Source organism: Macaca mulatta, chromosome 13 (genome assembly GCF_049350105.2).
Source record: "Macaca mulatta isolate MMU2019108-1 chromosome 13, T2T-MMU8v2.0, whole genome shotgun sequence".
NCBI classification, from domain to species: domain Eukaryota; kingdom Metazoa; phylum Chordata; class Mammalia; order Primates; family Cercopithecidae; genus Macaca; species Macaca mulatta.
The window spans coordinates 72,325,843-72,349,928 of NC_133418.1; the positions used below are offsets into that span (position 1 = coordinate 72,325,843).

Sequence of the window (24,086 nt, forward strand, 5' to 3'; positions counted from 1 at the left end):
AGAAACATATGGACAGCATCCTCAGTGCCAAGTGTCATAGGAATTTTGCAGATCATCACTTTGCCACACACACCCACAGACACACACACGTATAGACACAAGTAATTCTCTCAGCATGAGACTTTATTAAATGCTGGTAACTGTCTTGGTAGAAGAGAAACAAGAACCATAGTTACTGTAAATTTGCAGAAGCATGATAAAGAAGCAAGGGAATAGTCAAATTGATGCATTCTTCATAATGATTTCTTTTGTACTTTCCACCATTAGTCATTACTTGATTATCCACGTTATCTAGAGATACACATGCACATATTTTCTGAGGTTTGAGAGAGAATTACATTGTTTCCGATTTATATAGGTCAGGCTAAGAAAAACTTTGCGTGATCAAAACTAACATTTCAGAGTAGACAGACAACAGCAAATAAAGTGATTTGTATGCATGGTCTGTGTAGAATCTTCAAGGTGTGACAAGATTTTCCAATTTCATAGCAACATCCTAGAAAATTCTACATAAGAGAACTTCATAATCCTTTTCAGGGGAATGATGAAGGATGGGCAAAAAATATAACTTTTTAAGAAATTTTTTAAAAACATAATTTGGTTCATAAAATACCCACTTCATCTCCCAACATTGGACTGAAGAGAGTGGCTGGTAAAATTAAAACTCCAAATCATTAACACCTAAAAGCAAACTTCAAATGGATCTTGCTGAATGATATGTTAGCATGTGGTGTTCCTCCCAAATGCTCAAACATGATTCACTAACTATGCCCAAGTCAGAGTATTTTGAAATGCCCATAGAGGATGCAATGGATTCAGAATTACTAGGTAGTTCTCAGGCTGTGCATCTATAAAATGAGTTGAAAATCAAATGTGAACTATCATAGCTTTCATGTGACTCAGTAACTATAGTTTTCTCCAACTTCAGATTGCAGGGAAAGGTGGCAGAGGATTTGGGCATTAAATCAAGAGTATGAACACTCATAAAGAACATAGTGGAGTCTAATTTTTAAATAAAACAATGGTGGTATTAACTGATGACTCTTAAAAATATGAGAGAAAATATTATACATGTGAATACTATGAGCTTACTCAGGATTAAGAAGGTTTGAATGTAGTTATAGAAAATCAGGCAGGAAGTTCATTTTGGATTAGGGAATACAAGACGTGTTTCAATGGTTTCTATATGTTTTGAGACTGAGCATACAAGTTAAAATCTTCAAACCTGCTAAACAGCTAAGTCTCTAATTTCACTATCTGAATACAACCACTTGCAGGGAAAATAAAAATCATTTACTGGGTGAAGAATGAGGCTTCAATATAAATACTGTATCAACATCTCCTTAGGTGACATTGATGCTTAATCAGGTTATAGGTAGGATAAAAGCTTATGCTGAGAAAAAAAAAAAAAAAAAAAAAAAAAAAAAGCAGGGTTTCTCTTCCATTTCTGGTATAGTCTCTTATTCTTCTGAAATAGTCCTTAGTAATGCCATCCCTGAAAATAGTCTGAAATTCAGGCATTAAGAGCTGAACGTGATGTTTAATGCCTGCTCATCCCAATCTTTCTAGCCAATTTATTGTCTGGCTGGCTGCATAAATATTGGTTCTCAAAATAATGTATTCATATGAGGTAAATTTTGAATCTCCAGTGATACCTAGGAAAATTATTTTCTCTATATATCGTTGACATTTTATTAAAATGTAAAGAATAGCTTCATACACAAATTCATATGTAGCACCACAGGGTAAACAATACACAATATCACATATACTTTAATAATATTGCGTATTATTGTAACAATACCCAATATCACATATACTTCAGAATTGCAGGGAAGTTTCCAATTAGCTATAAAGAAGTTTGCTTTTGTATTTTTCTTGGTATTGTTCTGAGTACTTAGAATTTTTAAAAAGAGAAATAATAGACATCTAGAATATATATATATTTTTTGCAACTCCTGAACACATGTAAGGAAGGAGGTCATTATATGGGGTCATAATAGAGAATGATGGAAAGGCATCCAGGTGGTTCAGCCAGGGGAGGCAAGAGGGGTCATGATTTCTCCTGAGACCTCGAGTCAGTAGAGAGAGGCCTGTAGTACAAGACAGGAAAAACTTTGGTGATGTTTTCAAAAGTTTCATTTCTCATGTGAGGGAGATGCTTCTCATCCTTCTCACTGAATCTTCTGGTTTCTGTTAGAACAGCAAATCAGTCTAATTTTGGGACTCAGCTTTAGGAATCCTATTCCAATGCCAGATTTATTTAGTAATAAAGTCAATATTTGTTTCTCCATCTGCCTACTCCCTTGTTTCTCTCCTGCTTCCAAACTTGGAAAGGAAAACACACAAAAAGATTCACACTGCAAAATAGAATTTTACTAAAAATGTACTTTTTTTCTGAAAGTGTAAATAGAAAGCAAGTATACAAGGTGGCAGAAAACACTTTGAAAAACAATAAACCTGTGCACATATATGTGGCTTTCTTTACTCTTTCAAAAATATTCTTGCGTAATCTGTTTACTGCTCAGTACTCAGCCTGATGCTTTAGTGAGTACAAATTAATACTAGTTGTTATTCCCGGAAGAGGAACCTCAACTTACTTCTCCATGACAGTTCTTTGTTTTATTTTTGTGTTTAGCACAGCCATTCTCCCAGCATCTAACCCATCTTTCATAACTTATATTAAATATCCTAGTATTAGGCCAGGTGTGGTGGCTCACGCCTGTAATCCCAGCACTTTGGGAAGCCGAGGTGGGTGGATCACAAGATCAGGAGTTCAAGACCAGCCTAGCCAACATGGTGAAACCCTGTCTCTACTAAAAATACAAAAATTCGCTGGGCATGGTGGTAAGCGCCTATAATCCCAGCTACTCAGGAGACTGAGGCAGGAGAATTGCTTGAACCCAGGAGGCAGAGGTTGCAGTGAGCCGAGATAGTGCCGCTGCACTTCAGCCTGGGCCACAGAGGAAGACATCGTCTCAAAAAAAAAAAAAAAAAAAAAATTCCTAGTATTTGTAAGTACTTTTCTTATCCTCACCTTTCAGCTGAAAATGCATTTTTTTTTTCCGTAAAAATCTCATAGAACTTTGTTACTTTTCTCCTATTCAATTTTTGTATTGTTTTTATTTGCTTAAAAATATTTTTCTTGTAAAAATATTAATGTCTTGAGGAATAAACTGAACCCTATTTGGCTTTAAAATGTGGCTGGGTGTAGTAGCTCATGCCTATAATCCCAGCAGTTTGGGAAGCCAAGGCAAGAGGATCAGTTGAGGCCGGAAGTTTGAAACTAGTCTGAGCAACACAGCAAGACCCAGTCTCTACAGTAAATAAAAACTAAAAAAAAATTAGCTGTGCATGGTAGCATGCGCCTGTGGTCCCAGCTCTTTGGGAGGCTGAGGCGAGGGGATTGCTTGAGCCGAGGAATTCAAGGCTGGAATGAACTGTGGAGACTTGCTGATGATGAGGACACAGATAAGGTTATTTTGGGGCCCAGAAACCGGGAAAGGGACACTCTCACTATTTCTGTATGGACCAAAGAGTATCTCCTGAGTCAGTGAGTGATGATGGTATCACAGCAATATGTGAAAAGTCAACAGTTTTTAAACTTTGGGAAGAAATCAGTAAAGAACTTTAAGGGAGTATAATGCTCTTCTAGAGGCAGCTGTGAGTAGTAAGGTGGGTGCTCAGAACAGGACAGGGAAGAGCCGCAGCATCCAGCTGGAGCAGCCTTGTTTTGTGTAGGCACAAGGGTGGCACTCAGTGAGTCATTCTGCTTATTTCCCTTTCTGCAAGAAAGGGAAAAGGAAGAAGAAATACCTTGAAATGCTACTCCACAGCATTATAGTTTTCAATTTAATTTCTGTATTTGATTTCCATAACACACTAGAAGTCACTTTACAACACCTTGAGTAGAGCAGAGTTTCTCAGCTTGTAGTCTGTGTGTGACCATGCACTGTGATTTACCACGATTGGCCTTATAAATGTTAATGCCTCTCCTTTGACTTTCAAAAATGACCCAGTTCAAACAATAAATTGTGTGGTCACTGCTCCATGAACCATTGATATCATATTCTAGATGAACTAAATCAGAATACATGTGGCTGGTGCTAAGGGCCTGGGACCTGCATTCAACAGAACTGTGCAGTCAATCTCTATGTAAAGAAAGAATTGTTTAGCTCTAGACTGTCTAAATTCAAAGCCCATATGAATTGTATTACAAAACATTAACTTTTTGAAATATATCTATATTTGTGTTGGTACTGAATTTCAAAATCTGTAAGTTGATGTTTTTACCTTGTTTACATTTATATTTTCAAATAATAATCTAAAGCCTCATATATAAGATTTGGCATGTTTTGGACTAAAGGCTAGATGTCCTCCTATATGGGCAAATAAATCATTTTAAACAGTTTGGGCGTATAAATTTTTCTGTAATAACTCATAATGCATGTGTATAAAAAAGACCAAGTTATGACTATATAAACATGTGAATACTATTATGAAATTTGATTTCATTTTAATTGTATAAAAAGAAAAAAAAACAGAAGAATAGGGGTGAGATGTTGATCTTTTGTTCCTACATTAGTTGTATTATATCCCCCAGTGAAATGAAATTCCTTTGAACTTTTAATTTCCTAAAATAGGATACTGAAACAAATAAAAGCAAAATATTTTATCCAGCAGGTGTAACTTGTAAAATTAAAACCTAGTGCAGTCTGTAAATTTAAAAAATATTCATCAAGAAAAGGTAAACATTCTCTCTTCAGAATAATTTTGAAGATGGTCCTGGCCTTCCATCATTTAACTTTCTAGTGCTTTGCTAGCATATGCTTTCTGGTTTTGTTTCCTCTTTCCTCTCCCTTTTCTTGACATTATCCAAAATTTACAGGGCTTCAGATTTTTCAGTATCCAAGTTGGGCTAATTATCATGGTTCAGCATATGGTGTGTTCCAAATGGTATGTAACTGAAGCTGTGTTAATATTTTTTCAGACTACACAGGCCAACAGAGCAGGATTTCCTTCTGCTTTTCTATTGTGAGGTTTTATCTTAGGGGTGCTGGGTGGGAGGTATGGGACCAGCAGCAGATGAAAATTCTTTCCTTTCCTATGGGGTACAAATAGGGAATTCGTGGCTCTAAAGAGTGCAGATGGCAAGGGCTATTGAATTTGCCCAGAGAGAGGCTTCACCAGCTGTCTTGTAGTAGGAGGCACTTGGAAAACCTGCCTGACTGGCTAACACTACTAGATCTGCAAGGAAACTGCTCATGTGAAATGCACTGGTCCTGTTACATGAGGTTAGGATGGGAATGCCTCTTCCCTGAGTATATCTAGAAAAACCTAGAAAAGAGATGAAGTCTGTCCCTAATGACTTAGCAAAAGATTCACAGGTCCACTAAATGAATAATTAATTAATTCCAAAGAAAAACCAACAGACAAATATAACCATAGCTGTAGCCTCCATTTTATGCCACAAGACATGACACTGAATAGCTTCATCTCTATACCTGCTGATGAAATACATAACCAAGAGTAGGTTCAAATATTACATAATCCTTCTAAGAAGCTTCAGCCATGTAAAGCATAAAGATCAAGGTGAACAACTGGGACAGGTCGCACCTATGGAGCTTAAATAATCAAAGTGAAAAACAAAAATTTTAACAACAACAACAAAAAAATGCAAGGTCAAAATGTTGCAATAAGAATACAAAAATTGATTTATAGATCTAAACATATGACTTTCAAATATAAACATTTAACAAACGAGGATAGAAAAGAAAACACTGCTGAGGACAAATTAAAATTCTAGCATATCACATGGAGAAAACACCTTATAGCAGAGATCTGAAAAAAGAAAATAATTTCACAAATGAAAAATTATGGATAAATCAAGGAAACCAGTAATATAAATAATAAAAATTCCAGGCAGAAAGAAGGGAAGGATAGAGCAAAATAAATTATTAAAATTTTAGTGTTTATTATTATAGATAATATATTTTTAACTTAAAAAGTAATTTGAGGTTCAAACTTCAGTGTCGAAAGGGTTTACTGAATATAAACAGTACTGAAAGTTGCTGAATCTAAATAGCACTGAAACTAAACAATACTGGTCTCTATATCCTAGAGAAACTTTCGGGCCCCAAGAATAAAGAAAAAAATTATATAAGATTACTTAGAGAAAGAACACATCATTTGCAAAGAAGCAAGAATCCAGAAAAAAATTGCATTTCTCATGTGCAGCAATGCAAGCTAGAAAATGATAAAATAATAAATAAAGACTGTTTAAAGAAAATAGATGAATTTTAAAATGTACAGGTTTAAAATGTGTCATTCTTTATTGAGGGGAAACCATAGAAGACAAGAATGCACTGTAAATGTACTCTAAGTAAAGGTACACAAATTCATACCATAAGATATATTCTAATTAGTAGTCAGTAGTAAATATGCTCAATTTTCATTTGATTATACATAGTGAAATAGAAATGTATTATGAAAATATGACTTGGAAATTTTTATTTCTTTATAAGTTTGTTTGAAACAGGTGAAACATTTTATAACTAGAACCAAATAACTAAACTGTATCAACTACACTCAGGGTTTGGAGTGGATGTACAGTTTTCTTAAGTTCTCATCTTGTAGGGAACTGGGTCTGGAAGTATAATGCCTTGCTTTAGAGTGAGAGTGGTATACAGTCATAATTTAATGTTGGTGCATTAATACAGAAATATAATTTAATTATAACTTTGGGTAAAAGGAGAAAATCATCAGTAGACTGAATAGACAGCTAAATTAACAATAATTTGTAAGAAAACAAACATAATCATGATAGAGCCAAAGAAATGAAAAAACTGACAAATAAGAAGCAATAAATCTAAGTGATAAAGCCTCAATTTTAACCATAAATTAAAAGGAACAAATGTAGGTGTATGTCTTTTCACTAATTATTAGTTGCCTTAAATTTCACATCCTAAGAATGTCAGGATTGATTTAGAAGTAGACTGTGACTAGACTACCTGTACTCAAACTTCACATAAGCTAGGTAATTCGGCAGAAAATGTAGTGCAAAAAATGTGTAATGTTACCACGTTGCAGCAAAAGTATCTTCTAATCATATGAATCCTTAAATCCTTAAATAAGCCTACCCCACTACCTCAGATAAAAGGCTGTAAGCACATGCTTCTGTGTGCCTCTAATTCCTTGAATCCCAGTTTCCTGCAATCAGCATAGACACTGAGCTTTGGCCATGACTTTGAGAGCAATAAAGGATGTACCAGGAAGATAATCCCATGTGCACCTCTGTCCAGGAATATTCTCATGTGTGCATAATATTATGTTGTATTCTTGCTGGTTTGCAGGTAAACTTGGTCATATCCAATATTTTATTACTATTAATTTAAAACCAACCTTTGTGGCTTGGCCTACATAGAATTGCATTTCTATCCCCTTCTTGTATACACAAATAATATTGTTGTCAAATCATAAGAAATTATAAAAAATTTTTTGTTGTCTTATGAAGTTCATGTTTGTTTCAGTTTTCTCAAATATTCATCAAATATTTGCTCACCATCATTTCTTCATCCCACTCCTTTTGTTGTGTCCAAGGTCCCTTTCCATCTTCCTGAAACACACTGTGTTAATCAGCAATTTCTCCAATAAACAATGTCCTACAACAATATTTTCTAATTCCTGAACCTGGGTCAATCGGGGCATCTTTGCTTCAGAGTGTGAATGAGATGGGCTTGACTCTGTGTCTCTGGTCAAGTATGTTCCACATGTATCATTACTGGGCTCAGGTTAAAGGAGCAGAAAACCTGGAGCTTATATTCCTCATGGTGTTAGCAGGAGCAAGAGAGGCGAGCCAAACCACACGAGAACATTTAAGAACATTTAAAACCTCTGCTTGCATTATGGCACTTGTCATTGGCCAAAGCTAGTCACATGGGTAACCTCAAAGTTCCTGGGCAGGGAAGGATATCTGAGCTGTAGTGGAGGAAACTGCAATATAATTTCATAACAGAGAGGTTGAAGCATTGATAATAATATGCTTACCATGCACATTTAGGATTGTAATAAAGTTTTAGGAGTAGGAAACTGGCCTATGTCTAAAATTGTTTTTGGAGTTTTCAATATTGTATAGCTATAGACCTACAGGGTAACAGATACTTTTCTTCAGAATATTCATTTTATTTTATTCTCTTCTTTTTCTTTTCCTCTTCCCTCCCCCAACAAGCCCACCTCTCCCCTCCTCTTCCCTTGCCTTTCTTTACATCTCTTCATCATTTGTGTCTTTCTTTCTTTCCTTCCTTCTCTTTCCTTTTTCTATTTCTTTCCAGGCTTCTACGGTTTCTTTTGAGAAATTAAATGACATGCAATTTGTTCTTGTATAAGTAAACATTCCCTTCTCTTTAATTGCTATGAGTCTTTTGTGTGTTTTTTTTTAAATTGTGTTATGCAGTTTTATTATAATGTATCCATGTGTGGATTTGTTTAAATTTAACTTCTTGACTCTCACGGTGTTTTTTGATTCTGAAGATTAGTGTCTTTATCACCTTTTGAAAAAAAATCACAGTCACTATGTTTTCAAATATTGCCTCTTTTATTTTTGGCTCCATCTATTATAACCACTTAAGCCCTTTTTAATTAAATATTTAGAACTTTTCATTTCTGAAATTTCCTCAGATCTATCATCCTGTTTACATAACAATTTTCTATTTTCTCTTTGACTTACTCCTTGCTATTTTTCAGAGTAAATCATATCACAAGATATGTGAGAGGCCTACTGGTGTTTCACAGTACCTGGTTTGATGTCTTATTTAATGTATTTAAATAATTTAACATACTCATTTAATGTGCTCTTTCATTTGTTAAGGATCAGTTCATGTTTGGGGGTTTCTGATTCTTCTACGTGTGTCTGTTTTCTCTTGTTCCAGGTAGATTGCTCTTGGTAAAGGGGTTTGTAATTTTTAAAGTACACATTCAACTTTTGAGTGGCCTCTTATTTCTGTTTCTCTGTGACTTGAGTGAGAAATGTGATCATCCAAAATAGCATGACATTTCCTTCTGCCAGAGTCCTTGGAGTTTTATCACCCTAGACCTGACTTTTAAAGGCATAATCTTGAAAGGGGAAGAACTTGACTATTCCTCCAGAGTAATGCAATCTCCATATTAGTGCAGGACTCAGAACCTGATTTTTTAAATTGCATAGGATAATTTCATTCTTCTTCTTCGAGACCTGAAAGAAATGAAAAGAGTAGTACCTGCTTATCTGCAGTTTTGCTTTCTGTTTGAGACACCTGTAGTTAACCACAATCTAAAATTATTCAGTGAAAACTTCCGGAAATAGACCATACATAAGTTTTAAAATGTGTGCTATTCTGAGTAACATCATGAACTCTCATGCCTTCCTGCTTTGTCCTACCTGGGACGTGAATCCTCCCTTTGTTGACATATTCATGCTGTAGACACTACCCACTTGTTACGCATCAACATTGTCTGCTCTTGACATCCAACCATTGACGTTGTCATTGCTAGATGATCCAGAATAACCCAAAGCAGATGACCCTCTTTCCAACATACTATCAGAAGGTCAGTAGTCACCTAACTCTGTGTCACAGTGCCTATGCAATTCACCTGACTTCATCTCATCCCATAGACATTTTATCATCTCACATCATCATAAGAAGAAAGGTGATTATGGTACAATAGATACTTTAAGAGAGGGTGAGATAACTAATTCACATAACTTTCATTACAGTATATTTTTATAATTGTTCTATTTTATTATTGGTTACTTTTGTTAATCTCTTACAGTGCCTAATTTATACATTAAACTTTATCATACATATTTAGGAAAAACATAGTATGTATAGGGTTCAGTACCACCTACAGTTTTAGGCATCCAATGTGGGTGTTGAAATTCCCTCTGGTTAAGGAGAGTATACTATAGTTCAGAATTTTTCCAGCGATGCCAATTTGTTTTTAGTCTGCCTATTTACTGTGAGCCCAGACCTAATAGGGTCCCAAGGATGTTGTTTTTCTCTCAATTCCTTACTTACAAGGACTGATTCCTCTAACACCCAGATCAGTTCCAGAGTGAATTTATGCATCCACTACTCTACTATTCAGTTCACATTGTTTCTAGTTAGGGTGATTGGGGATTTCTTACCTGCAAGCTCAGCACGGTACTGAAATGATTATAACTGGATAAAGAATACTTTATCCATTATTTCTAAATGTCTGTGGCAGTTTGGTTTTAAGACTAATCTTAATATACCAAATATTCAGAATTGGAAAATAGAATATCTTCAATGTAAAGCTATTTATACTGGCAACAAATAATATATTTTCCCTCTTTCATCTACAAAATGGTATGTGTATGTATATGTGTATGTGCACATGTGTGCACACATTCATATAGAAAAGCTTAATATAAAATAAAAAACTATATTATATCCTACATTCTGATTGTATGTAATAAAAACAGAAATAATTTAACTAAGCATTTGTTTTTTAAGATGGATTAGTAGGAACATTGGGTGACAATTCTCCTCAGAAAGAAGATCAAAGTTACTGATGAATGCACATGTTCCAAATGGAAAACTGAGGAAAGAGAGTCAGAACCTGTCAGAGTACCTATGGGAAGAAGCTGAACTGCAGAAAAAGAAAGCAAGAGTATGACGGAGATTGACCTCCAAGGAATGTGGAGCCCAAAAGGAAGGGAAGGTGGGGGGTGCTTCTCTGCTTCCCTTACCCCTTTTATTATCTGCTAACTGTCAAACTGTTGGGGAGCCCCTCTGCCCTCGTGACCTGGGCAACACTGTTATTAGCAATTTGGGAGTTCCCAGTGACAGAGAAATAGCTGGCCAGAACTTGTAGGTATGTCCGCACTCCTCAGGCCTGCATGAAAATGGCAGGCACCATATTGTTTGTGCACCACCTGTGGTGGACATCTACTCTGCTTTGCCCTTGAGCCGTGTCATCATGAGACCCCTCTTCACACACCCAAACATACGCCACAACCTGTTCTAACTTTGGCAATCACAGGGCATAGGCAGGTCCTTGGAAAACTGCAAACTCCCAAACCTAACCCTTTATGTGGGCTGCCCCTAAGGCAGCTAGAAACACAGCCTGACAAACCTTCCCTGGGGACAAAGGAGAGGAAACTGCAGTGCCAATCACTGAAGAGGGTGGCACCATCAGCCAAGAATGGATGCAGAGGGGAGTCATCTCCCCCAAACAGTGCGGTGTTGTGAACACAGTAGAGGTTTTCCCTGCTGGGGGCCTATACGTGGAGAAAGTGCTTTTCATGCTTTTTTGTGCTAGCTCCAACTCCATTGAAAGTGAGCCTGCACTGCTTGGACTTGCCCAAAGGGTGGAGTCCAACTCCCACTCCCTACACAGAGTGGCAGCCTCCCAGCAAAGGATGGCGGGAAAACCACAGAGTTGTCCACACTGAACTGGGGAAAAAGGCTCCAACCTGAGCCCACGTTGGAGGTAGCCAAGGAGAAAGGTGTGTCCATGGGCTGCAGCTACACTGTGGCCAGGAGCCGAAGGATAAAGTCTATTCGAACTGAAGGTCATGGGCCCTGTACCAAGGATGCAATTCGGTTCCTGCCTGCTCAGGATGAGGAACTGGTGCACAGTCACTAACTCTTTCCCCTGAAACCTCAGTGCACCCCAACATGATCCCCCTTGCAACCTTTTTCCCACGGTCAGGGAGGGTATGACCAATGATCACCAATTTACACAAAGGAGAGCTGACTCTTACTCTTGAGCGCCAATTACTGGAGACTGAAGCCTGAATTGCAACACCAAATGAAAAAAAAACCTGCTGCCAAAACGGCATAGTGTTAGTGCCCTTAAGAGAGAAGAATAAAAAGTAAGCTACTTGGAAAACTTACTTGAGGAAATGATTCAGGAAGGTTTCCCTAATCTAGATGCAAGAGATTCACAGAACACACACAAAATGCTATACAAAACAACCATCACCAAGTTATATAGTCATCAGACTATCCAAGGTCAACACACACACACACAAATATTAAAGGCAGCTAGCTAGAGAAAAGAACCAAATTACCTCTCATATAAAGATAATCCCATAGGACTAACAGCATACTTCTCAGCAGAAACCTTACAGGCTAGGAGAGATTGGGGGCCTATTTTTAGCCTTCTTAACACACAACAAAGTCAACCATGACTATTAGATAAAACAGACTTTAAGCCAACAACAGTAGAAAAAGGCAAAGAAGGGCGTTATATAGTGATAAAGGGAAATAAACAAGAAGATTTAATTTTTCCTAAATACATAGGCACTGAACACCAGAGCACACATATTTATAAAACAAATAGTACTAGACCTAAGAAAAGAGGTAGACAGCCATACAATAGCAATGGGGGACTTTGACAGCCCACTCACAGCGCTAGACGGATCATCAAGGCAGAAAACCAACAAAGAAACTCAGGACTCAAATTGGACTCTTGATCTTTTTTACCTGTTCATGAAAAATTCTCCAAATTTTTCCATAAGCTTGGCCATAAAGAAAATATCAATAAATTCAAAATAATTGAAATCATATCAAGCATCTTCTCAGACCACAGTTAAGCAAAATTAGATATCAATAACAAGAGGAGCTCTCAAAAACACAGAAGTCCCATGGAAACTAAAAAACTTTCTTCTAAATGACTTTTGGGTAAATAGTAAATTAAAGCAGAAATTTAAAAATTGAAACAAATGAAAATAGAGACACAATATACCCAAACTTCTGGAATACAGCAGAAGTGTGTTAAGAGGAAAGCTTATAATACTAAATGATTACATGAAAAACATAGAAAGATCTAAAATTAATAACATAACATCATACCTAAAGGAAATAGAAAAATAAGAACCCAAAGCCAACAGAAAAAAGAGAAACAAAAATTACAGTATAAATAAATGAAATTGAGATTTTAAAAAATCACACAAAGGATCAGTGAAAAAGTTGGTTCTTTGAATGGATAACCAAAATTGATAGACTATGAGCTAGATTAACCAATAAATAAAAAAATAAGATTCAAACAAGTGCAATCAGTGGTATTTTTGATACCGCAGAAATAAAAACAATCCTCAGGAGACTACAATGAACATCTCTATGCACACAAACTAGAAAATCTAGAGGAAATGGTTAAATTCCTAGAAACATACAATCTCCCAAGATTGAACCAGGAATAAATTGAAATCCTGAAAAGACCAATGACGAGTTATGAAATTGAATCAGTAATTTTAAAAGGTATCAAGAATGACAGCAAAAAAGCCCAGGATCAGATGGATTTGCAGCCAAATTCTACTAGATGTACACAGATCTGGTACTAATCTTACTTAAAATATTACAAAAAATTAAAGATAAGGGATTCCTCTCTAATTCATTGCATTGGAACAGTATCATCCTGATATAAAAATCTGACAAGAACACAAGAAATTACAGGCCAATACCCCTGATGATCATAGATGCAAAAATCTTTAACAAAATACTAGCAAACAGGATCCAGCAGCACATCAAAAATATAATCCATTCCAATCAATTGGAGGACTTCATTCCAGGGATGCAAGAATCGTTCAATATATGGAAATAAATTTGATTTGCCACATAAACATAATTAAAAACAAAAAACATATGATTACCTCAATAGATGCAGAAAAATCATTTGATAAAACCCAACATCCCATCATGACAAAAACCCTCAACAAACCAGGCATCAAAGAAACATACCTAAAAATAGTAAGAGCTCTATATGTCCAACCCACAGCCGACATCACACTTAATGGGGAAAAGTTGAAAGAATTCTTCCTAAGAACTGGAATAAGACAAGAATGTCTACTCTCACCACTCCTATTCAACATAGTACTGAAAGCCCTAGCCAGGTCAGTTATGCAAAATAAAGAAATACAAGGCATCCAAATAGGAAAAGAAGAAGTCAAATTACCTCTGTTTGCTGATGACACAGCAATATACTTAGTAAACCCAAAGGTTCCTCCAAAAGACTTTTAGACCTAATAAATGACTTCAGTCGAATTTCATGATCCAATATTAATGCACAAAAATCACTTGCATTTTTATATGCCAACAGTGCTCAAGCTGATAGCCAAATTAAGAACTCATTCTCATTTATAACTGCCACACCCACAAATAAAATAGCTAGGAATATATTTAAGGAGGTGAAAGAGCTTTACAAGGAAAATTACAAAATACCAATTAAATAAGTTGCAGATTACACAAACAAATGGAAGTACATTCCGTGTTCATGCATACGAAGAATCAGTATCATTAAAATGACTATACTGCTGAAGCAATCTGAAGATTCAATGCAATTCTTACCAAATTCCTATGATCATTTTTCACAGAATTAGAAAAATCAATTCTAAAATTAATGTGGAATCAAAAAAGAACCCAAATAGGAAAAGTAATTTTCAGCAAAAAGAAGAGAGCTGGAGATATCACATTACCCAACCTGAAATCATACTACGAAGCTATAGGAACCAAAATAGCCTGGTTCTGGTACAAAAATAGACACGTAGATCAGTGGAACAGAATTGAGAATCCAGAAATAATGCCACACATTTACAACTAACTGATTTTTGAAAAAGTCAACAAAAATAAACAATGAGGAAAGGACACCCTTATCAATCAATGGTGTTAGGAAAACTGGCTAACCATATGCAGAAGAATGAAACTGGACCTCTGCCTCACACCATGTACAAAAATTAACTGAAGATGAATTAAAGATTTAAATGTAAGACCTGTAGTTATAAAAATCCTAGAAGAAAACCTAGAAAAAGCTCTTCTGAATATTAGCCTGGCCAAAGAATTTATTACTAAGACCACAAAAGCAAAGGCAACAAGACCAAAAGCAGACAAATGGGACTTAATTAAACTAAAGAGCTTCTGCACAGCAAGAGAAACAATCAACAGAATAAACAGACAACATACAGAATGGGAGAACATTTTTGCAAATGCATTCAACAAAGGACTAATATCCAGAATCTAAAAGTATAGGCCTGAAAAAATATTTTTAAGTAAAAAATTAAAGGGTACATATTCTACTTGTATTAAAATTCTTCTATGTATTTAAAATAAACTTCCCAGTAGAAATTTAGCAAAAGGTATGAACAATCAAGACAATAAAGGGTGAAAATGAATCATCAATAAATACTTTATAATTTGCTCAGGCTTTTTAGCACTCAAGGAAATGAAAATAAATGCAACTAGCTACTATTTTCTTTCTCATCAGTTCAAGTACAATTCAAAACAAAAATTAAGTTCACTACTGGTGTGCATACAAGCATTTTCATAGATTGTTAATGGTAGTAAGTACTTGAGGGAAACGAAAGTAATAGCAACTGGTAATTTCAAAAATACACATATTCTTTGCCATGTACTCCTACTTATTTAAACTATCCATGTTTAAAACACTAAGATATAATGCTTACAATGTAAGGTATTTGGGTGATGTATACCCTAAGAACCCAGACTTGACCATTATGCATGTATCAAAATTGCATTTGTACTCCATAAATTTAAATGAATAAATAACACACTAAGATAGAAGTACCCACATACAGGGGGTTATTTATTGCACCATTACTCTTATTTGTTAAATCTGAAATAAACACTTCCGTTAACATGAACATAGTTATACAATTAATGGTACACAATTGAATTTTTTGTCAATTAAAATAGTTATTTCTGGTAGAAACATTTTCCAAAAAAAGAAAATGGCTGTTTGTTATTAAACTAGATGCAGAGAGAAAGAACAGTCTTGTTAAAGGTCTCTAGATCCTCACAATAGAATTTTATGCAACTATTTAAAGGAGAATATATGCATCTTTTCCTAGAGGTTGCTCATGACAAATCATTAAATTAAAAGTTAGAATTATGTTGTCTTAAAACATGTATATATTTGTGTGTGTGTGCAATGTGTGCACATACATACTTCCACATCCTCAAAGATTTTCTATATCTAATTTTTGCCCTGTATTAATTATGTAAGCAATTAAGCTTCCAATTAGCTGGCCTAATACAGGGGGTAGATATGAGCTATTGGAGAGGAATGTAAAATAGAGGATGAAGAAAAGCAGTCTATGATAAAATAATTCCAAATCCCTCAATGTAAGGGCATTCTAATAGAGAAAATCATCAGGTAACTCAAAGACAGAACAGAGGGCTTCTGATGATCTAAGTTGTCTTGTTAATTACAGTTAATCTAAAACTCCTTTTGGCTGTTATAAAAAGGATTAAATTTTTGTTGTTGTTGTTGTTGTTGTTGTTGTTGTTGAGATAGAGTCTCACTCTGTTGCCCAGGCTGGAGTGCAATGGTGCGATCTTGGCTCACAGCAACTTCTGCCTCCCAGGTTCAGGTGATTCTCCTGCTTCATCCTCCTGAGTAGCTGGATTACAGGTGTGCACCAAAACACCTGGCTAATTTTTGTACTTTTAGTAAAGACAGGGTTTCACCATGTTGGTCAGACTGGTCTCAAACTCCTGACCTCATGATCCATCCGCCTCAGCCTCCCAAAGTGCTGGGATTACAGGCATGAGCCACTGCTCCCAGCCCACATTTCTTTTTCTGTCTAAGAAAGTATAATACAAAATCTCTAATATTTGGTGAGTTTCTTATGATCTCATAATGGTAGGGCTTATGTTTGTAAAGATCAATTTTTATAGGCTGTTACAGCTATAGATATAAGTGTGAAGGAACTTGGATTAAATCCAACTGAACCCTATATGCCATAACTGAGGTTACCCTGGGTCTGGAATTTTTTGCAGAGTCCAGAGAGTTAAAGGCTCTCACAGTATTGGATGGTTGTCAATAGAGTTACACATCACAATAACTAGAAAACTTAATAAAAAAGAATCTAAATATTCAGGCCTTGATCTCTTTGTACTGAATTAGATACACTTAGATCTGTGGAACTCTGGTGATAGGTTTTTCCAAACTCTTCTGTGAGTTGTGCTTCATTTATTAAGAACAGCTAATCTCTTCACGTGCTTCCAATTTATAGAAAATTCAGTCTTAAATGTACTGAAAATGAGGCAAAGACAGTTTTTTGAGTTCTAATATGTTTAATCTAATCTAATAATTTATTCTTGGTATTTTGCTTTTATTCGAAGCTTTAGATACCTAGATTCTGAGTTATGAGTCAATAAGTCAGTGTTGTTTTCTAACTTGGTGCATTTTCAATAATGTGGCATTGCACTTCCAGGTGAAGTTTAAATGTTCCCATCCTACATCTTCAGCTTCAGCTTAAACAACCATCTCCCCTGTTTGAGGTTCCCACTATTACCTCTTTAATCCCTTTCTCTTTCCCCTCTAAGGCATTCTATGGAATGCTGTATAATCCCTACCTCAATGCTCACACACTCCACTTTATATAACTAATTTCTGCTCATGCTTCGGATCTCTATTGAATGTTGCTTCCTTGAGGAGGTCTTCCATGTCCTCTAGGTCTAGGTATATCCTCCTCCTTCCCATAGCAATTTCATTTTTTCTTCATCATATTACACTTCAGTGATACAGAAATACATACATGTGAGTGTTTATTATACAGTGATTGATCAGACTGTTTTGTTATATACCAGTGGTTTCTACTTCTCAGTCAATAAAAATCAGTAAAATATTTATGAATATATTTCACTATTATTGTGATATCTTATGCTCTCTCACCTTAACAGATTATGTAACTTGACATGTATTTTAGTGACAGGTAGGTATATTTCTCTAGGAGAGAAAAATAAAAGTTAGTATGGATTTTTTTTTTTACTTGAAATCTAATACATGTTTTATCCAGAGAGTTGATGATAATTCCTGGGATATAACAAAGTCAGCAGCAGCAGCAGCAGACTTACCTGCATCATGTTCCCACACCCAGCTCATGGCCCTAATCTACCTTTCAGAAATAGCAATATTTCACCATGTATTGTTTAGGCCCCTACTCATTTGGACTAATTTTTGGTGCCCAAACATACCTTTCATTTTCATCCTTTCAAACGTGTACTCATGCAAACCCATCTGGAATCTGTCTTTCCAGAACCCTCCTCAACACCTCCCACACCTAATTGCCTTCCTCTACCTAGGCTTATTTTGGTTGGTTAATGTCAAGGACAGTACCAGGCCCTCATTCAACTCTTTATATCTTTATATACCTCAGCACACAATAGATCAGTAGAAATGTAGAAAATCAAACCCTCTAAGTTACATTCCAGAAAAGTAGTATTCATAATGTTTTTTTTTTCCTGATTGTTTGCAATTTGCTAAATCAGCAAAGTACTTTGTGTCTCTCCTTTTCCTCCTATGTGCTAAACTAGAATTTTCTTAACTTTTCCCTACCTCTCCAGAGCCTGGCATAGTCTATCCCAGTATCTTGCACATAATAGTATTTCATTATGTAATTAAATGCAAATATTTTGATAAAGATACTGCTCTTTGGTAAATGATCCTCTCCTTGTGTGTGGAAGAAATTACTGTATTTAAGGAAAATGTGAGAACAATATGAATTCCGTTTAGAAAACCATGATTTCTTCCAGAGTACCAAAGCCTGTTGGGGCCTAGAGAGTTAATGTTTCCAAATAAGAATCAATTTCCTAGTTTGTTAAAGAGAGGTGCAAGAAAAAATATTAGTATAGTGACAGACCTGAGTGGAAAAATCTAAAGTAAGTATAATTCAGTTTGAACAGTTATTTTTATGTCTAAAGTTTTTTAAAAGTCAAGAATTGCCTTGAGGTTCTTTAAAAACATAGATAGTACCCACACATTTTTTTTTTTAATTGTAGATTGTGACTGGGTACAGTGGCGCATGCCTGTAGTCCCAATACTTTGGGAGGCTGAAGCAGGAAGATCAGTTGAGGCCAGGAGTTCAAGACCAGCCTGGGTCACATAGCAAGACCCTATCTCTACAAAAGAAAACACACACACACACACACAGAGTAGATTCTTGTATTTACATCTTGGCAAAGACTTTTAAAACAGCTCAGAAAATTATCCTACTAGTCAGTATATCCTTTTTGTGAAGAAGAGAGAAGTAACAATTATGACAGTAATTAAATGATCTTAAGAAAATGAACATAAATGGCACCCAGAACTATTAAAGATTAAACAAACCTTCGAATTGCAGAGGCTGAGTCTACATGAAACCAAAAATACCTGTTTAAATGTGAAAAAAATTCAACTGATTATCTAAGTATGTTGTTCTCAAGATGCTATAAGACTGCTTTAGTTTTGTTTGAAATTACCTTATTTGATATTATGTAAACAGGCTAAATGCCATACAAACACACATAAAAATTTTTTTTCAAGTTAAAATTAAAAGTGGGAAGGCATATAGTGTCAGATGATGATGATTGAGATTCAGAGATAAAAACATTATACGATACTAGGCAAATAGAAAGAAACGTAAAATGAGTAGTGTATGGTAAATGCAGGGTACACTGACAATAAAGGAAGAGCAGACAGTTTCATAGATTAGTACATGAAAGAACATATAAGAACATATGAAGTTGTATTGACTTGTCAAAGCAAATTTTATAAACAATATAATTTGATTTCCCTAAGACTTGAAATGTTTAACATTATAACCTGTGTTTCCTCTGCACAATAGTCCATTATTTAGGAGCTTGTATTGACCCAAATGGATTTTCTTTGTTTTTTTTTGTTTGTTTGTTTTTTGTTTTTGTTTTTGTTTGAGACGTAGTCGTGCCCTGTCGCCCAGGTTGGAGTGCAATGGTGTGATCTCAGCTCACTGCAACCTCCGCCTCCTGGGTTCAGGAGATTCTCCTGCCTCAGCCTCCCTTGTGGCTGGGATTACAGGCGTGCACCACCATGCCCGGCGATTTTTTCTAATCTTTAGTAGAGACAGGGTTTCACCATGTTGGCCAGGCTGGTCTCAAACTCCTGACCTTGTGATCCAACTGCCTTGGCCTTCCAAAGTGCTGGAATTACAGGTATGAGCCATCGCACCCGGCCCCAGATGGATTTTCTGATATTTCACTTTCACGCCTTCTCTGAGTGGTATTCTAAATCTTCTGGGTCTAATGGTCTGAAATTCTTTTTACTACTTCATTTTTTAAAGATTAGAGAAGAATACCTACAACATGGTTACAAATCAGTATGTCCTTGGGAATTAACAAAAATTGATAAGCAGAAATCTGAAGTAAACAACACTGCTCTTAGACATTCTACATTCTCTTTGTTTATGACCTTTACGGAAAATGGCCACTGATTCTACTGTCAGTGCTTTCAACTATATTAAGTTGGTTGGTAGAAAAAGAAATCCTGGTTTTTGAATTTTCAAAAAAAATTCTTATTGGTGATATAATGTGATATTTTTAACCAAAGTGCTAGGAAGTAGGTATAAAATGAAATCAAGGCTCAGCAGCAAAGAAACCTGAGATCAGGGCTCATATTAACCTTTTACTAGCTTCATGACTGGGAAAATTAATAACTTCCTAATCTTCAGTTTTGTTTTTGATAAATATCACTAACCTTGCTTTATAGTGATATTATGATTAAGCTAATGCATAATAGATAATAGAATTGTGCCTGACACATGGTAGCTAATTAAAAAACAGTGTTTTTTAGTAATGTTAATAATAGATACTATTTCAAGAAGTGTTTAGTGAGTTTTATCTTATGCCAGTTAGAGGCTACCTGGGATCTTGCATTCAAAACAATACTGACATTATGTCTACCCTCAGAGATTCACCAAGGTCCATAAAGGGTATGGCAACACGCATATATGTTTTATTTTTGTTAAAAAAGTTGTTTGGCTTGCCCAAGGTGACACAGCACCATCATAATTAGAATTTAGTTCTCCTGGCTTTGGATTTTGTAGAAGTTTAGGATGGAATGTTATTTTTGTTGAGACAAACAGTTTATCAGTGTAAGTGGAAATGATGGACATATAAGAAGCAATTAGTATTGTATATCTGAAGATAGGTGAGTGCATGTGACTATCAGACCTAAAATAAGACAGTGTATCTACTACAGATGGAGTTTAAAGTCCATTAGAGCAAATAACATTGCTATAAATCCTTGTAAAGACAAGACATTGTTATAGTCATGTATTTCTACAGATACCAATTGCAAAAAATATTTGAAGCAATGTGTTTAAGTCAAGGAAACTGGCCAGACCCTGAAATGATTTCACATACTATAATTGAACTTTGATGTGAATAAGAGTAAAATAAATACATTATCCTGTTTTTTCTTCTAACTTTAGTTTTGCAATTGGACTGGTTCATTCTTAGCATCTGTAGGCTAACTTAGAATTTTTGCAAAAGCATGAATTTGATTCATAAAGGCTGAGGCTTATAGTTATATCTTTAATCATCCATGGAATGTCACACCATTAGAGGCCTGAGGTAATGCAATATTAATTCAGCAAATATTTATTTTGTGTCCTCCTGTGTGCCAGGCACAGTTCTGTGCACATGGAATATAGTAATGAAAAAAATTGAGAAAAAACTTCACTGTGGGGCTCATATTCTGGAGTAAAGGCAGATAATGAAATTAAATATAATAGAGAAGTTTAATATATTAAACATAATAATTTGTATATAAATAAACAGAGAATTTAATGAAATTGAGTATAATAGAGAAGTAAATTACCCAATATATTAGAAGATGGTTAAGTGTTATTTTAAAAATAAAAAAATAAACAGAATAAGGGAAAGGAGGGTTGAATAAGGGCGAGTAAGTTTCAGCGTTAAATAAAGTGGTCACTGGGTGGAGAGATTTGAAGGAAAATTTTATAGATATGAGGAATTAGCCATTGTATGTATCTTGACAAACTTTCCCTCTTGGAAGAAACAGTTAGAACAAGAAGCTTAATAAAACTATAACAAACATGGCATGGTTGAGGGATCCAGTGTGGCTGGAGCAGAATGATAACGTCAGAGAGGCCAGGAGGCCAGGTCTTGCAGGACCTCTCATGGACTTTGACAATGGCAAGGTTTTGAGCAGTGTAGTGCTGTGCTATGGCATGATATTAGAAGGGTCATTTGGTCTTCTGTGTTTAGAAAGGATACAAAAGGTTAAGAGCAAAACGTTAGAGAATATTTCAGAGGCTATTTTAGGATCCAAGCAAGAGATCATGGTAGCTTAAGTTACTAGCAGTGAATAGGGCAAGTAACAGATGGGCTCTGAAAATATTTTAATGTCAAAATCTACAGGATTTAGTAAAAAATGTAAAGTGAGATATGAGAGAAAAACAAAAATTATAGAGAACAATTTAATGATTTTGACCTAACCTGATCCATGTGAAAATTGAGTCTTTTTTTTCCCCTCCTTGTACAAGGATGCCTATAACTGGAGCATGCTTTTTGGCAGGTAAGAAGTTCAGTTTTGGACAGGTTTTTAATTACATATTCCAAAGGACGTGTTGAGGAGATGCTAGATACCTAAGCCTGGAATTTTGGAAAGAGGCCTAAACTGAAAATGTAATTCACAATTAGTTGTCATATAGAGGATATTAAAGCCATGAGTTTGCATGACATGACCAGGAGTGTGAGTACAAATAGAAAAGACTTGAGGACTGATCCCTAGAGCATTCCAAATGTAAGAACTGAGGTATTCCAGTACTTGACTCAGAGATCTTATGAAGTGGAAAAAAAATTTTGGTAAGCTTATAATAATATTTACTATTTGGCTACTGTGTATAAAGTAAAATCTCTTAATGCAGCTGAGAGGTAGCTAACTCTCCTTCCAGGAAGGACTGTCTTGCTTGTGCTCAGGTTTACCTTTTTTTTGTTTTTCCTGTTGAAAATAATTTTTGAAATCCAAGGATCTTTAACTTACTATGCTACCCCCTTTGCTATTCAGTACTCAAATGCAAAAACATTTATGTAATACTATTGGGGTGAGTAACACACAGAGGAGTTGGAAAGGAATATTTAACAGGGAAAAGAGGTATTAAAGGCAAATTAACTGAATATAAATATATATTCTGCTGAATTACCTTATACAACTTATTTAGATTTCTTATATAAAAATAAGGATAATAATTATTTTTCAGAATTGTCATGAGTATTGATATTAGCAAATGCAAAGTTATTGGGAACTTTTTTTTTTTTAAACCATATTCATTTCATTGTTTGATTATTCTGTAATCCAAGTTTTTGTGGTTTGGTGTCTGGAGCTCTAATTTTGCTAAGTTTTTTGTGTTTTTTGTTTTTTGTTTATTTTAAATACACCTACATGGTTTAAGATCGTTTTTGAAAGTTTTTAATTTTAATACAGAATTTTTTCCCTGCTCAACTGGGCATAAGCAGTGAAATATATCACTTTCTGCAGTTATTTTCGATGTCAGTAGTGATAATCCTTGCAAACTTAATCTTTTTTCCAAAACTAACTCCATATTTCCCTCAAATATGCACATTCCTTCAAATATGCACACCTAAAGCCCTCATCTCTGTGATAACTTTCGGTATCATAGATCGAAAAGTATCATAATAACGTCATGAGGAAAAACATTGAAAATCCTTGAGAAAATTAGGCAATTCTGAAGTATAGACTATTGGCTGATGCAAAAAAAAGGCAAAAAACGTTTCATGTGACTTTAACTGTTGGAGAGTCATTAGATAATTAGTAGTAAGACAGTTGCTTGGCTGCATTAACGTTCCTCTCCCTAAAATTCAGGAAGAAAATAAGAGAAGGTGGGTTCCTCCTTCCGTCTGGATTCAGTGTACCCTATCATCTTCATGGTGGGGATGCCAAGCATTGCATATCACAGCAAACTCATCTGAGCATGGGTATTGGGGAGAAAGGCTTGTCAGGCAGGGACTACACAAGCAAGCATCTCCCAAGTAGCTCACTTTGCTTCAAACTTCTCACTTCTTTCTGAAAAAAGAGGTTTCTTTGCAGCATTCTTCCCTTCTAAAAAGATTTCCCTGAGATAAGAAAAAATATGGCTGGGAGGGGTGCCTCACACCTATAATCCCAGCACTTTGAGAGGCCAAGGCAGGTGGATCACTTGAGCCCAGGAGTTCAAGACCAGTCTGGGCAACATGGTGAGACCTCATCTCTACAAAAAATTTTAAAACCTAGTCAAGCGTGGTGATATG

General features: G+C 35.5%; 1 long non-coding RNA gene across 1 annotated transcript; it reads right to left on the reverse strand.

The window, feature by feature from the left end:
- Positions 1-1,746: 1,746 nt before the first annotated feature.
- LOC114671827 (uncharacterized) lies at positions 1,747-20,132 on the reverse strand. The gene is made up of 3 exons (XR_003721961.2): positions 20,115-20,132; positions 17,695-17,748; positions 1,747-2,360 (listed from the first exon to the last, which is right to left on the reverse strand). It is a non-coding gene; the product is annotated as an uncharacterized LOC114671827 (long non-coding RNA).
- Positions 20,133-24,086: the final 3,954 nt, after the last annotated feature.